Here is a 14,871-nt window from a genome sequence, read left to right as displayed (position 1 = left end):
GGAGGGCGAGCCACACAGAAGGATCCTGGAGCATGGAGACACAGAGCCATGGACACAGACGATGACAGACCTTCGCCTCGCAGCAGGAGAGCCTACCACCGAGGAGAGACGAAAACAAGTGTTCTCTCTGCCTGAGCGCTGATACTCACGGAGACCCAAGGTTGCTTTGGCAACCACACCACCAACCACGAGAGAAGCCGCGTGTTGGCATGGGAACCTTAGACAACAACCATACCACCCCAGCACGAGAGAAGAACGCGCTGACGGCCGCAGTTGATTCGAGCATGGATCGACTACCTCATCAAAGAGACAATTAGAAATACCAAAGAGACGATTAGATTAAAGTAAAGAGCTTTTACTGTGTTTTGAAATAAGCTGTGGTTTATTTAGGAATGGAAATAAACACCGCAGTTCGTTTGATTGAACCACCTCGTCCGCTTCTTTCCTTACTTGAACCGAACATCTGAAATACCAAACAAATGCAGAGGAAAGAGTAAAAAGACTATACGATCACTGAACTTAGATATAGGTATAAATGAAGCCAGAGATACTTCAATTGGTCCGTGACCCATGCTGTATTCGACCACAGCCGGTTGAAGACGACGGCTGCCACTTCTCAAGGACACAGAGAGGTTCTCTTCCCATCGATGCCTCTGCGACTGTTGAAATCGTCACCACTTCAGCCGGGGACAGCGAGCGGGACTAGGTAAGTAATAATGGTGCGTTTAAGATTGGCGGTGGTCGAGCAGTCAAATGGGGGGTTGCTTTAGGTAGAAATGAGATATAAATGGACCAGGATAATGTTGGTGTTGGAGGAGTACCGGGGTCCAGGGTTCACGACCTGGCTCTGGTCTCAGCCACACACCGGCGCTGCACTAAGGAAGCGTAGAGGATGTTCGGTTAGGATGCCTATGATTGGTACAATGCCAGGTGTGGTAAGATTAGTCTGGGTAGCAGTATGGTGACTACCAGTGAGGAGAGGATATAGATGTCTGAATTTAGTTATAATAGTTTAGGGGGATAGGTTGGGATAGGTAATTAACTAGAAGGCGTAGGCGTGGAGCGGTAGAACGGAGAATAGTCACAGATATGCGGGAAGAGAGACTGTGAAGTGGAAATGGAAATTGTGGTGACAAATGGACCACATAAAACTCCGATTCAAGCCGACAAGGGGCTCTACAAGTAGGAAATAATGGAAAGTAGGGTCGAACACACGATTTGGCCATATAAAACTCCGATTCAAGCCGACAAGGGGCGCTACTAAAACTCTCCACGAGCTACTATACATGAATGGAGTGGGTTTCTCGGGGTATAGCAAGTCGGACTCAGTAGATATATGAAGGACTTTGAGGGAAGATACTGTGCATGAGATTAGAACATAGGAGAGTATTGTGTGAAATGGGCGAGCGAGGAAATGCGTTTAGGATGAATGTGGCCAAATGAATAGTATGCTTATGAATGGGACATTGTTTTGCTAAGTATATGTGTTTGAATGGATGAATGTTAGTAGCTATGAGAGAGTGCCAGTGTATTTTTTGTATTATTATAGAACACTGGTGGCCAAAACGGCAGCGGAGAGACCATAACACTGTCCGGTGAATGGAGACTAGGTTAGCGGGCGACGTTAGCCGCGGGTCGACAGTAGTAGCGTGTGGCCGCTGTGTTGCGTTATCGAGTGAATTGAATGAATGGCAAGTGTGATGGAACCGGGATGATGTGTAAAGTTCGTTGAAATTTTTCAAAAGGGTGGTGTTGGGGTCGAAATTTAATGTAGAAGCGATCAAAATAAACAGGAGTTTTGGAGCTGATGACGTCACTGCTTGGCGGATGGGCGTCTAAGCTTGTGGAGCGTTGGATTTAATATACTGTGTATTTCGGCCAGGCGGGGCCAAACGGGCGAGCGTACTAGAATAAAGAATGATATATGTTCTGTGAGCGGGGGCTAAATAGGATTAAAGTTATGTTGCGGGGTATAACAGGGGTTGTGTAAACGTCGCGATGCGTTGTGCCGCTCGGATCAACAGGATAATGGGCCGTTTGGGAGGAGTGATGTTGGATGCTAAGCTAAGCTAATGGAGCTAGCAGTACTGAGCTAACAAAGCTAAGATGCTAAGCTACCTGTGCTAACAATATAGCATGATTGAACTCTCGGGGAATATCGCGTGTTGCTACTCTTGGTGGCTGGCGCGAGACCTTAGAGAGGCGAGGACGGGGAACTTCCGGTGTAGGGGGTTCTGGGGATTGTGGTTTTGTAGTTAAGGTGGGACGTCGAGTGACGTCGAGTGGTGTGGTGCTGCGTGATGACGCACTTGCGGGGGAGGCGTGGGCGCCTCCTGCAGGACGTTGTGGATGCTGTAGTGCAATGGGGTGATGGACAAACGTTCCAGCGGAGGGCGGTGTTGCCTCTTTGATAGTTACACCTCTCCTTCACAGGAGAACGGGGTGCAGTAGGCAATAGCGAACAGTTTGTGGTTATTATAGGTTTTGAGTAGCGACCATCTTTGGGGATTTGTAATTATTTTTATCGGTTTTTTCAGTTGTTGATGACGAATGTATATACTTGTTTTGTTATCAATCTGTATTTGTTATGGGCCAAGTATAATGGCGATAGTGGGATGGAAATGTGTTAGATGTGTGGGTTTGTTTTGTGGCTTTTCTAGATGTCATTCGAATTATAGGCTGCTGATGTGAATGAGTGTTGGGACATGTAGACGGTATGTGTCTGTCTGCGCATGCGCGCCACGGTCGGTCGGCGCAAGGGAGATGGACTGTGGGCTTTTGTTGAAGGCAGTGGACGGTGAAGGGCTATAGGGGGCGATGTTGGACGAGACTAGTTGGAGTGGGACGTGTGTGCTGTGCGGGACTTGCGTGAAACCCCCCCCCCTTTTTCCTCCGTGTCTCTTCCTCCCTCTTTCACACTCTCCCCTTCCTCCCTCTCTCCCTCCCTCCCTCCCTGCCTCTCTCCCTCCCTCCCTCCTTCCCTCCTTCCCTGCCTCCCTTCATCTCTCCCTCCTTCCCTCCTTCCCTGCCTCCCTTCATCTCTCCCTCCCTCCCTCCTTCCCTGCCTCCCTTCATCTCTCCCTCCCTCCCTCCCTCCCTCCCTGTCTCCCTCTCTCCCTCCCTGTCTCCCTCCCTCTCTCCCTCCCTCCCTCCCTCCGCTCCATCCCTCTCTCCCAGCTTGACTTTGTGAAATGACAGGTGCGCAAAGGGAGTTTTGTTCAGGATGGATTGCCTTTATGGGGGGCTTGGAGTATTGGTTATATTAATATAGTGTTACTTGCTAAATTAGGATTACATAAGGATAAATAGAATACGCATGGTCATTTTGGAGCCCCCCCTCTCTTCCCTCTATGACTCTCTCTCCCTCTATCTCTCTCTCCCTCCTTTATCTCTAGTTCCCTGCTTGGTACTGTTGGGCTGCCAGGGTTGCATGGTGTTTTATTCAGGTTGTAGTGCCCCGGCAGTAGGGTTTAAAGTATGGTGTTAGATATTAGGAGCTCCATGCGGACTCTTTTAGTCTGATTAAAGTTAAGGTTTGATTTAAGTTAAAGTTGGCAGCAGATGATGGGGGTAGTGTTTGAAGTCCTGTGGGTTAGCTGGACCAGGCAATACGGGGTAGTCTACTAATTAAGTATAGACTGTTTTGGGTTTAGTTAATGTTGAATTGTGAGCCCCCCCCCCCCCCCTTCCTGCCCTCAGTCCCTGGATCCCTGTGTCCCTCCCTCCTTTTTCTCTTCCCTCCGCCCCCCTCTGTCTCTCCTTGTATTTCTCCCTGTGATTCTCCGTCCCTAGCTTTGCGGCATGTTGTGGGTTATTGGGTTGTAGGTTTGTTTGGACTGCGTTGTTATTGTGTATGTGGAGTAGGTACCGGATGGGCGTTGGCCTGTCTGGGTGCAGGTGATGGTGGAATGAGTTGTGATGTTCCTTGGGAAGGAACATCCATTCAGGTTCGAAACTGAAGGGAGGACGCTTTGGGCTGTGAGTTGACGGTTCTTTGTGAATTCAAGGATCTGAAGGATATTGCGGTGGTATAGTACGGGTGTCCATGAGTTTAATAACATGGCCAGCGGGGCTATATGACGGTCGGGGTTTTAGTGATCTAAATTACTAAGAGTTTATTGTTTTCCCTGATTGGTAGTTGGAAGCAGTGGCAACACTAATGGATTTTTTTAGTGTTGTGAGGGGGTAGTGGTTGTGTGTAAGAATAAGTGTGTGTGTGAAGATGAATGAAATTGATGTTGTATGAAGAGTGGTAATATTACATTTAGTTAATACGCTAAACGGTCGTTTAAGGTATGAAATAGGATCAGGATGAACAGATTCATCGAAGCAAAAAGAAATTGGAACAGATGGCTGACCAGGTTTACCAAGATTATTAGACAATTGATAGGCGTGGGACTAATGATTATTTTTCCCAGAGAATCAGGTGAAAAGAAAACACAAGAGATTGGAACCTCCGGTGTTCCTGTTGAAGGAACGGACAAAAACAAGATAAGCTGTATTGTTATTTTCAAACAAATCGCCCCATATCTCTCTAAAAATATTAGAATAGTGTTGCCCGACATTTCCAATGCATAACGAATAGTGGAAATAACAGGGAAATGCCACTGTGTTAAGTTTGGATGTTTTTGCTTTCTTTCTGCACAGGTGCTCGGCTGGACAGGAGCTCTAACGATTTCCATGACCAACTGGGGAAACGGCTGTAATGAGCCTTGGTATAAGTATGAATGATAAGCCAGTTATCAATCCTTGTCTGCACAGTAAAAGTTTGACAGTGTGAGTGGTTTTAACTCATGTAAGTAGAAATAGTATTAGAGACGGAGAAACTTGTTTTTTCAAACGGTTATTGCAGGAGAGTTTGAAAGGTGGAATGAATGACTGTAACATAGGAAGTTCACCTTAGTGGAACATTGATAGGAACAACGGAAGCGTTAGATGCAATAACAATAGAATAACAACAACGAGAGTAAACAATCAGTCTGTTTCAATAACCTGTAGTATTAAAAAAAAAAAAAAAAAAAAAAATATGGAAAAGGGCCTTAGTAGTCTGGCCATTGGTGGGAGAAAGCCGGGAGCCTCTGCAGACATTTCCCAGATAGACTTTACCAGTGATGATAATCTGATTGATTGGAATAGGATGGACTTCTCTCATGTGACCAGTGCGATAGAAGAACTTGAAATGTTGACTTTGGTTCCAATACAGAGGAGAGAACCAGTGGCAACGGTATTACTCCAACCAGAACCGATCCATGCTGGAGTGTCCATTGCAGGCGACTGCAGTTTAACCAAGGGACAGAAAAAGAGACTGAGAAGAGCGGCGTTGTTACAGCAGTCCCACGAAGTCCACTCTGGCCGGATGGCTGGAACTGAGACCGACAGCAGGTATGGAACTATACACAAACAGTTTCTACAGCCCACCCGTTTCCCATGTCCAGTCGTCCCTCGAGACCAAAGCGGGGATGAGAGGCGTGGGCCGGTGACGAGGGGCCAGCCAGCGGGGGCCAGGGTGGAGGAAGAGGAGGGGATGACGTGCCTTTCTCCAGAAAGACAGAGAGCGTTTGTAGAAGCGTTCGAACGACATGAGGCGGTTCATCGCGACTTTAGGAAGACAGAGCGGGCGTTTGGTCAATCCGCGCACGAGATGCGGGGACTGGAGCAAGAACTGGCTGAAAAGAATGTACTGTTGAGTGGTACAATTCGTGATGTCATGCTTCGGGCGTCTGACCTAGGCCGCCGTGATCAAAGAGTGCCCTGTGCTCCGTTGCCCGGACAGGGAACTGGGCCGCGACAGGGTGAACAGAACCGCAGGAGGGGTGAGTTTCCAGGCCCCTCCCGACAAGAGAAGGCCCGAGGAGAGGCAGCAGAAAAGGACAGGTATGCCCCTCTCTCCTCCAGGCAACAGGACATGCGACCAGGGGACAGGAGAGGGGTGGACCTGGCAAGGACTGTGGGATGCCAGCCGAGAGACTGCGGGAGTCGTGGTAAACTGGGACCGCCTGGGTGGCCGGCGTCGACTGTGTGCTGGAATTGTGGGGAGATCGGCCATCTCGCTCGGTCATGTGACAAAGGGTGGCGGGCTCAGCAAGAGTCCAATAGAAAGCAAGAGTCCAATAGAAAGCAAGAGTCCGATAGAAAGCAAGAGTCCAACAGAAATCAGAGTTGCTGGAAATGTGGAGAGTTGGGACATTTTCAGAGGAGGTGTAAATAGGTTTTGTCTGCATAGGCCATAGGTTGAATAAGAGCGAAGCGGAAATGCACAAACAAAGCCTTTTGAGTGCTCGAGTAAATAGGGTTATTGATAAATTAAAATGGAAAATGAGACTGATTAGAATAAGGATAGAGACGAAGATACATAGATAAGGTTTGATTAAGTGTGCAAGTTACTAAAATGGTTTGGAAGACTAACCAGGGAAAGTTGGGGCTGTAGATGGGGTGAAGTAACTGAAAATTGCATGGGCTAATCGTACTAACAAAATTGATGATGTTAAACAGGAACAATGGAACATTTAATATTAGACAGAGTTAAAAACAAAGGACTATTTATAGTAGTGATTACATACTTGATCCAAGGGTGGTCAAGGAGACTTAAAAAAAAAACGAAAAAAAAAAAACACAACAATATTATTATTTCATTACTTATTTTATTTCTTTTTGGATTTTTAATTTTGCTGTCTTAGTTTTTGCGGGGGTATTTATGCCTCTAGATGATAGTTTGATTCTGTTGGATGGGTGTGTAGCATGCAGGCACTCACAATTTTTTTGTTTATTTGCAATTTTGTTTGTTTTTGGTTGATACTTTTTTTATAGGAACTGGCTGGCTGGGAGGGATCTCTCGCCGGTCAGGGATAGCAGGTGGTGGTGACACAGCGAGACTGGTAGGAAGTCTGAGATAATGAGCTGGAAACTGAGAATGGACGGGAGCTGGTTCATGGTTTGTTTTCCGCTCATTAAGAGTCCAGATGTAGAATCTGGGAGGTTGTGTCACATTTTGGGATATGGTAAGTGTTGGGGAGACGTGTTTCTCTGTCTATAAGTAAGCTCTGTAGGTTTTTGGTCGCAATTGGCCGAAATAGTGTTCATGTAGGGTGCAGACATGTGAATTTGATGATTGACTTATGGGAGACTCTGCACCGGCTTGTTGAAGGCTGGCGGAGTGTGTGGGATGTGTGTTTAAAGGGACTGTGGTTTGTTGCCATGCACATAGGTTCTGTTGGTGATTGGCCTCGTCTAGAGCTGACTGTCCGGACCGAGGGAGCTGTCTGGAAACGAGGTATTGATAGTGAAATAATGGTTATTCCACTTTCAAGGGTGGAAGTGGTAGTTGTGTTGAACTTGAGATATTTGATCTAGTAAAACAGTACAGCACAAAAAGAAATGAGACAAAGGTGATTTGATTGAATGCTAACTTAAGAAGCTGTGAAATACATAGATAATTAATTTGGAGAAAAATGTATTGTCAAAATGAGTAGAGATGTATCTGCGAAAATAAAAGTTTCCAATCTATTGTGTGTTTGTAAATAACAACCCAAAATGCAAAAAGGACAGAGGGAAAATCGTTTCCTTCTGTGGAAAATCGGAGCAGTACCGAGACCTGCATACAACAAAGAAGAGGCGGTGGTTAGCACAAAAATACAACAAGAAGAAAACAAAACGGTCAAAAACGAGTTAGCAGTAAAGGCCTCAGGAGGTTGAAATAGGGATAACTAACAGGGATGTAATTGAGGCCTCAGTGGTCTTTTCAAGGAGAGGAAATGATTTATGTTGCTTGTTTGAATTTCCCTCAAATGTTTAGAGTGTTAATCTTTTATTTGTGTGATGTATTAATCTTTTCTTGCAGAGTCAATTACACAAAACAGACACATTGAAGCTAATTACACGGATAATGGATAGTCATAATTGAAATAAGCTGAGAATGGTACGATGATTCTTTTTGTATAAAGACACGGACCTAGACTGGATGTCGTATTTATAACTGATAATGTGTATAACTGTGCAAGGATGAAAAGGTAGGTGAAATGATGAATTTTGTAACTGTACAGAGGAAAATGGGTTTGGTAGTTCGATTGGGTTAAATTTTGGATTTTTGGATTTTTTTGAAATTTTAGAAAATATTAGCAAAAATGATAATTATGATATTAATGTTTAATTTAGAACATATTGGTGCTGTATAGTGGGTTATTAAACCCCCTAAGGGTGGATTGTCGTATATTTCTAAATGAAAACATGAATAAAGCAACTAAAAGTGTACAAAATGATAAAGACAAAATGCTGATTGATAGAAGGGCCATTTGAACACCCCATGTGAGTTATTTCTGTGGCCCTAGGCTAAAGAGGTTGAGAGACAGTCACCCCGCACTCAGCCAACTCTAGGACCATCTGCCGTCAGGGCTAATCATAGATGATGGGTTGCTGATAAAGCAAAGGACTGTTTATGACGTTTAGGGCACATTCCACTGGTTCAGAATAACACCTTATCGGATGAGGTTAGCAGCTGGGTTTAGGAAAGGCCATCTCAAACAGACGAGGAAGGATATAATTATCTTTGAAGAACAGGAACTGAACTGAAAATAACAGTTGAGATCAAAAGGTCATATTTACACTAAGCTAAAGCAATCTAGGTTACAACGGCAGCTGCGTGCTGACTAAAGGTACAGAGGTCAGAAAGGTGACACCAAACGGTTGGAATCTCCATTTCACATCACAGTAGAATTGCCACCAGTTAAAACAGTGCAAATCAATAATGTACTAAAGAGTTATCTGTCATACCAAATTACATTTGATCAAGGTTTAGCCAGCATGAAAAGTTGACAATAAGTGAACCGAATACAAAGACATCGTTTGTTAATTAATGTCAATATTGAACAAAATACTTTAGTGATAAAAATAGAGCCACCACCTAGAGAATAGATTACTTTAGAATAGGAAAATACCCCCCATAGGATGGAACAATCAAATAAAGTTCAAATAACATGAGTTACAATGTGGACATAACTTAAAACTATTAGAATAACGGAAGTCACAATAGAAGATAAAAACTATACAGTATTGGTCAAATGATTAAATCAAGAAATAAAGTGTTCTATTGAAGGACGGATATGGTTTGTGGTCTGGGCACTGAGAGCTAGTCTGTTTCTCCAATCTAGACTATGTATACATTGTGTCACAAGAAAACATGATGATGTGTTACTCAGTGAAACGGATTCCCTAATAAAGTAATGACTAAACTGCTAAAAACAGCCCGGCAGATTCTAATTGTGAAACTGTTGTGTCAGCAGACCAAGGCTGTGTCAGGATGTGACTACAGACAAGTTCCTACTAGAAAAGGAATTTGGCCAATAGGGAAGCCAGATTGTGGGAGTGACGTCACTAGACAGGCAGGGAAAAGGTCTTCTATCTCTCTCTCATAAAAAGGGCTGATGGAGACGGACAGAGGAGACCCGGAGACAGGAGAGGAGACAGGAGACGGAGAGAATCCTGGAGGGCGAGCCACACAGAAGGATCCTGGAGCATGGAGACACAGAGCCATGGACACAGACGATGACAGACGTTCGCCTCGCAGCAGGAGAGCCTACCACCGAGGAGAGACGAAAACAAGTGCTCTCTCTGCCTGAGCGCTGATACTCACGGAGACCCAAGGTTGCTTTGGCAACCACACCACCAACCACGAGAGAAGCCGCGTGTTGGCATGGGAACCTTAGACAACAACCATACCACCCCAGCACGAGAGAAGAACGCTCTGACGGCCGCAGTTGATTCGAGCATGGATCGACTACCTCATCAAAGAGACAATTAGAAATACCAAAGAGACGATTAGATTGAAGTAAAGAGCTTTTACTGTGTTTTGAAATAAGCTGTGGTTTATTTAGGAATGGAAATAAACACCGCAGTTCGTTTGATTGAACCACCTCGTCCGCTTCTTTCCTTACTTGAACCGAACATCTGAAATACCAAACAAATGCAGAGGAAAGAGTAAAAAGACTATACGATCACTGAACTTAGATATAGGTATAAATGAAGCCAGAGATACTTCACAGGTCTACAGGACAAGGCTTGGTACTTGGTAAGTGATTATGGGGAAAACAGATAATCTTTAGGGTAAAGAGTAAACCGACAAGGCAAGGCTAAAGCCCCAAATAGAAAACTTCAGTTAACCAAATGGCCTTCAGCTCTCATCTATTTCAAATAGGAGACCAACCAGGCTATTTAGAATGTTCAGGCCTTGAGGGTAGATAGCGGTAAACAGATAAAACAGGCCACTGTGGTAAAAATCCTTCCCCCGCCAAAGCACATTCTAAAGGAGAAGGTATAGAGTCATTTATTATCTTTAAAACAGGTGGCCAGGCGAAACGAACAGAAACGAACAGGAAACTAAGTGAGGGTAAATAACTTAGAATAATAAACTAGCGTTTGGAGGCTAGAAATACAGTGACAGGTCAAAAGTCTTGTTGACACTAGTCTGACACTGGCAGTTGGCTCACCAGGAAGCACTGGGGGGATGAGTTAATCAGGGATCTCAAATCTTTATGATGCAGCCTGGCCAGAAGAAGCATTTGGTCAGACTCACGTCTCCCCTATACTATAACCCTATACAATAAAGTTAAAAGATAGCCTGAAGGAAATGTGCAGTAGAGACTCTGGCTGCTCTGAGACAGAGGTAAACTAGGGTTAAAACCAATCTAATAGTTATAATAGAGACAGAATATTATCAGGAATATTCTGCCCATAGAAAAACAATCTAAAGACTAAATCAACTCAGTTTAAAACTAAACAAAACGTTGGGTTATGACTATAACCAAGTTCTGTTAGTAGTGGTGACGCTCGGCGTCACTCATGCACTGTCCTCGCACGTGCACGCGCACTGAATAAAATTCCACAATGTACCTTTATCCCAGTATTCGTCTGACCACACCCCTCATTAGCTTACCTTCATAAGCAGGTGTGTGGCCATCTACTCTCCTCCTTCCCAAGCTTTCACCACAAGGTGAGATCAAGGGCTGCAGCGGCGTCGGACGCCGAGCGTCACCACTACTAACAGAACTTGGTTATAGTCATAACCCAACGTTCTGTATCGTATGGCTCTCGCTCGGCGTCACTCATGCACAAGGGAGGCCGAGCGAGAGCCATCGGCCGACAAATACACCCCGCTGAAGGCCCCCCACAACCATCAGATCAGGGAGGACCGAGCCCCCCCGACCCCCCCTAATGGAGGGCACCCCCCCTATTGGAGGTTCCCGGGAGGGCGACGGACCCGACTCAACGCACAGGGTGAGTAGACCGTGGCCTGACCCCACGACTACACACACGCACAACCTGCATGCCACCCGGGAACGAACGGAGGGAACAACCTCGTTACTGCCCCCAGAATCACGGGGTCAAGGGCAAACCCAACCCCGTGGCAAGGCCGTAGCAGCGGAGCGCGAAGGAAGGCCCAGACCCACCAAAGGGACTGGACCCCCTGGAACGGGGGCCCGGAGAAGTCCATGATGCCAGCATCAAGACCCCACCAGGTGGTCACTTAGTGACCCCGCCCCCCACATCGCCAGCGTATTCGGACAAAGGCCCAACAGCCGAGCGGGCCCAGTCCCCCCAATAGTACACCGCAGTACCCGTGTTTCAGTTTCCAACATGGTTAACCCATGGCCTATGGGTCAACGAAAACATTACTTCGGACCGGGCCCGGCGATACGGGGAGCACAGGGTCCCCAGAGGAGGTCAAAGACCACCCCAACAGGCCCCTCTTCGCCATGCGTAAGAGAAGAGCGAAAGAAATGGAGAACCAGCCCCAAGCACCCCGTACTTGGTATTCCCAGGAGGTCACCCAACCAAGTACTAACCAAGACCAACCTGCGTGGCGGCCGAGATCTGACGAGATCGGGCGTGTACAGGTTGGCATGGCCGTAAGCCATTACGACAGTGTAGAACACAATGTACCCAACAAGGGCTCCATAGCGCTCAACCCTGTGACACCCGGACCGACCTGGCATTTTTCCCCCTGAAAAAAGCCCAAGTCCCTCAGGGTACCAGAACAGCAGATCTGCATCCCCGGCGGACAACGGGTTTAACTGATCCGGACCAGCGTGACCAGAACCAGTCCCGTGCCCTAACCACGCCGACATGCCAACTCCAGGAGAAGGGGCAGACATGCGTGTTGATCTTAAACATGAAAAGAAGGCGCCACCCAGACGTTCGGTGCGAACCGCGCCCGGCGGCCCACCCCCAGGGCGTGAGACCCTTCTACGTATGTTCAGATCCATTCCGTCATCATCCCCTGATATGAACAAGAATCCGTCGACAACCACACAGGTCATCGGAAGAGGAAAAACCCCCATCCCAATTGCTCTATAAAAACGCTGTTGTAACCCCAAGCAACCAAGGCGCGCCAGTCAGTTGCTTAATGTCCAACAGAACATCCCGAGCTAGCACTATGTGTGCGTCGGGTATATCCACATCAATAAATAGGCTATTCAGACCTTTCATTGAATCCCCAAGGCGCCCAGGGGAACGACAAGAGGGGTGAGATGCAACCAACTCCAACTCTTTATAATAATAAAGAAGAAGCATCAACAGTATAAACCCAAACTGCACAGCTGGGAGTAAAAACTGTTTACATTTTCACATCCAGTCACTGCTTTAGTCAGAGAGTATAGACCGAACTTTCCCAGAAGCCTTCCCACATGAGTCGTAGTTATGAAAAAGACATGTCAACTGTGAGTCACGTGACCAACTGACTCAAGTTTACACATAAATTCGAGCGTAGCAGACCCGTAAGCCCTACGCTCTAACCCGACACTTTAACACCACAAACCTTACGTAAAGATCTTAACTCACGGAAGCCGTCGCCATAGCAACGTATATGCTATGACGGGGGGAAACCCTGTACACGACTCCTGTTTGCAATAGGAGTCGTGTCAGGACAACCCTCCCCCCCCCCCTCCCCTGCCAAGACGTTGAACGGCTCGGCCCTGACTGGCTCAGCAGAATGAGAAAAAAAAATCTCCTAAACCAAGAGGGAAGGAGGGGTTTATTCGGCACCCCCTCACACAAACCCTTTTTTCCCTACACACCAAAAACAACTGTAGCATTTTGAGACCTTCGGTAGAATGCCAATGTATAGCGTAAGCTAATACAATGCCCGCTACCCACAGACTGTGAACAGGATTTATAACAAAACAAGTTGTGTGTGTGTGAATCCTACACCCGCTTTCTATGTCGGACATAGCAAAACACTGACAGAGAGTAACGGCCAGGCCGTGGAACGCGTGTGTACGAGTATTACTGCAACTAACACAACAGTGTTGTGGATCAACATTACTTTGCTCAAGCAACGGAACATACCACCAGCTTCTACCTGCATGTGGAGCGTCAGGCTAAATAGAACCTTTCTATGACTGAGTGTATGCTTGCAGACCTTGCTTAATCTCGTAACACAACATGACTCATCTCTCAATGTAATAATGCAGATTCACATTTCGCAACCCCATCATATGTATTGTTGAAGAAACACACAGTTTGTTTGGCCAATAATATAGTCCCCTTTTTAGGGAACTTTTTATTTATTTTCATGGCACAAAATCATGAGGGGGCCGGGGAGGGTGTAGAGGGGACCACAGGGGGAAAAGTCACTTTAGCGGCGTCTGCTGCCTCGAGCCGCTCGGGTTTTGCCACCCCGAGAATCCCCGGAGGGACGGTAGTAGATCGGCTGCTGGTCACGTCGTTCCCTACCGTCTCCTCCGGTCGTGGATGGGCCGGCGGCAGCAGAATTGCCGTCTCTCCTCCTGGCCTTCTTGGAGGGGCCAGCAGTGGCGGCGGAGGCAGTGGTAGGCACGGCGGAGGGAACTCGACGTCGTGGAAGCCTTCTGACTCCACCGGCAAGGACGGGAGGTGGAAAATGGGGTTGGAGCACGGATCGCTCCTCTGCCATCTCTCTGCACGTTGAGGTCATCAGCTGCAGGGCCTTCCCGAATAGTCCAGCATCGGAGAGGTTGGCCGTCAGAAGAGGGGCTCTCTTCTTCTCTGGCACTCGAGCCTGCTCCAGCCAAATGTGGCGCTGGGTCAGGGTGGCCAGGGCGCGCATTTTCCCCGAGGCTATGGCCTGCACCTGGGTAAGATGCAGGACAGCTCCTGCCGCCTGGGTGATCTGATAGCATTTTACCTCGGTCAGATCCGTGCCGCCCGTCATTATCCCCGATACAAATCTAGCCAGCTGCGCGATGTTAGAAGCCGCAGCCAGCGACTGTGTACCAGCGATAAATGACTGGTCACCCCAATATGCCAATCGCCTAGCCGATCTTCCATGGAGAAACGGCTTGCATAATGGCTCCCACACCACATCCGGACAGAGGAGAGCGGCCATCGGCCTATCAAGCCGTGGCACGCCCTCTCTCATACCTTCGACCAACCCCGACACCCGCGTAACTGGTACGTAGGCGGGGGTAAGTCCCATGATGTGAGACACCGCCTGGCCCCGACGAACATAGGCCCCCATTGAGGGGAAAAATGGGTAGACAACGTCCACCCCTCTCACCGGGCGATGCTGCCAGAGATGACCTATGAGATCATCGGGGGCAGGAGCAGGCAATGGCTGCGGCAGCGGCACGCCGTTTGCAGCGGCAGCTACCGCCATGAGCTCGGGAAACAAAGCCTGCAGTTCCCCCTGCTGACTTTCCTCCACCGAACCCACATCCCTCACATGCAGCAGGCTTCGACCGGTTGAGGAGCCACAGTCTGATGTGGCTGATAGCAGGGCATCCTGCCGATGAGGCCGAGGTGGTTCCCCGACATCCTCGAACAAGGCGCCCCAAGGAGACATTTCTCCCCCCTCCGGTGTTTCCTGGACGGGAGGGATATTCGCCTCCACAGGGCCTTCAAACA

This window comes from Notolepis coatsorum, assembly GCF_963971535.1.
Source record: "Notolepis coatsorum genome assembly, chromosome: 13".
Lineage (NCBI taxonomy): Eukaryota > Metazoa > Chordata > Actinopteri > Aulopiformes > Paralepididae > Notolepis > Notolepis coatsorum.
This window is presented reverse-complemented; position numbering follows the sequence as displayed.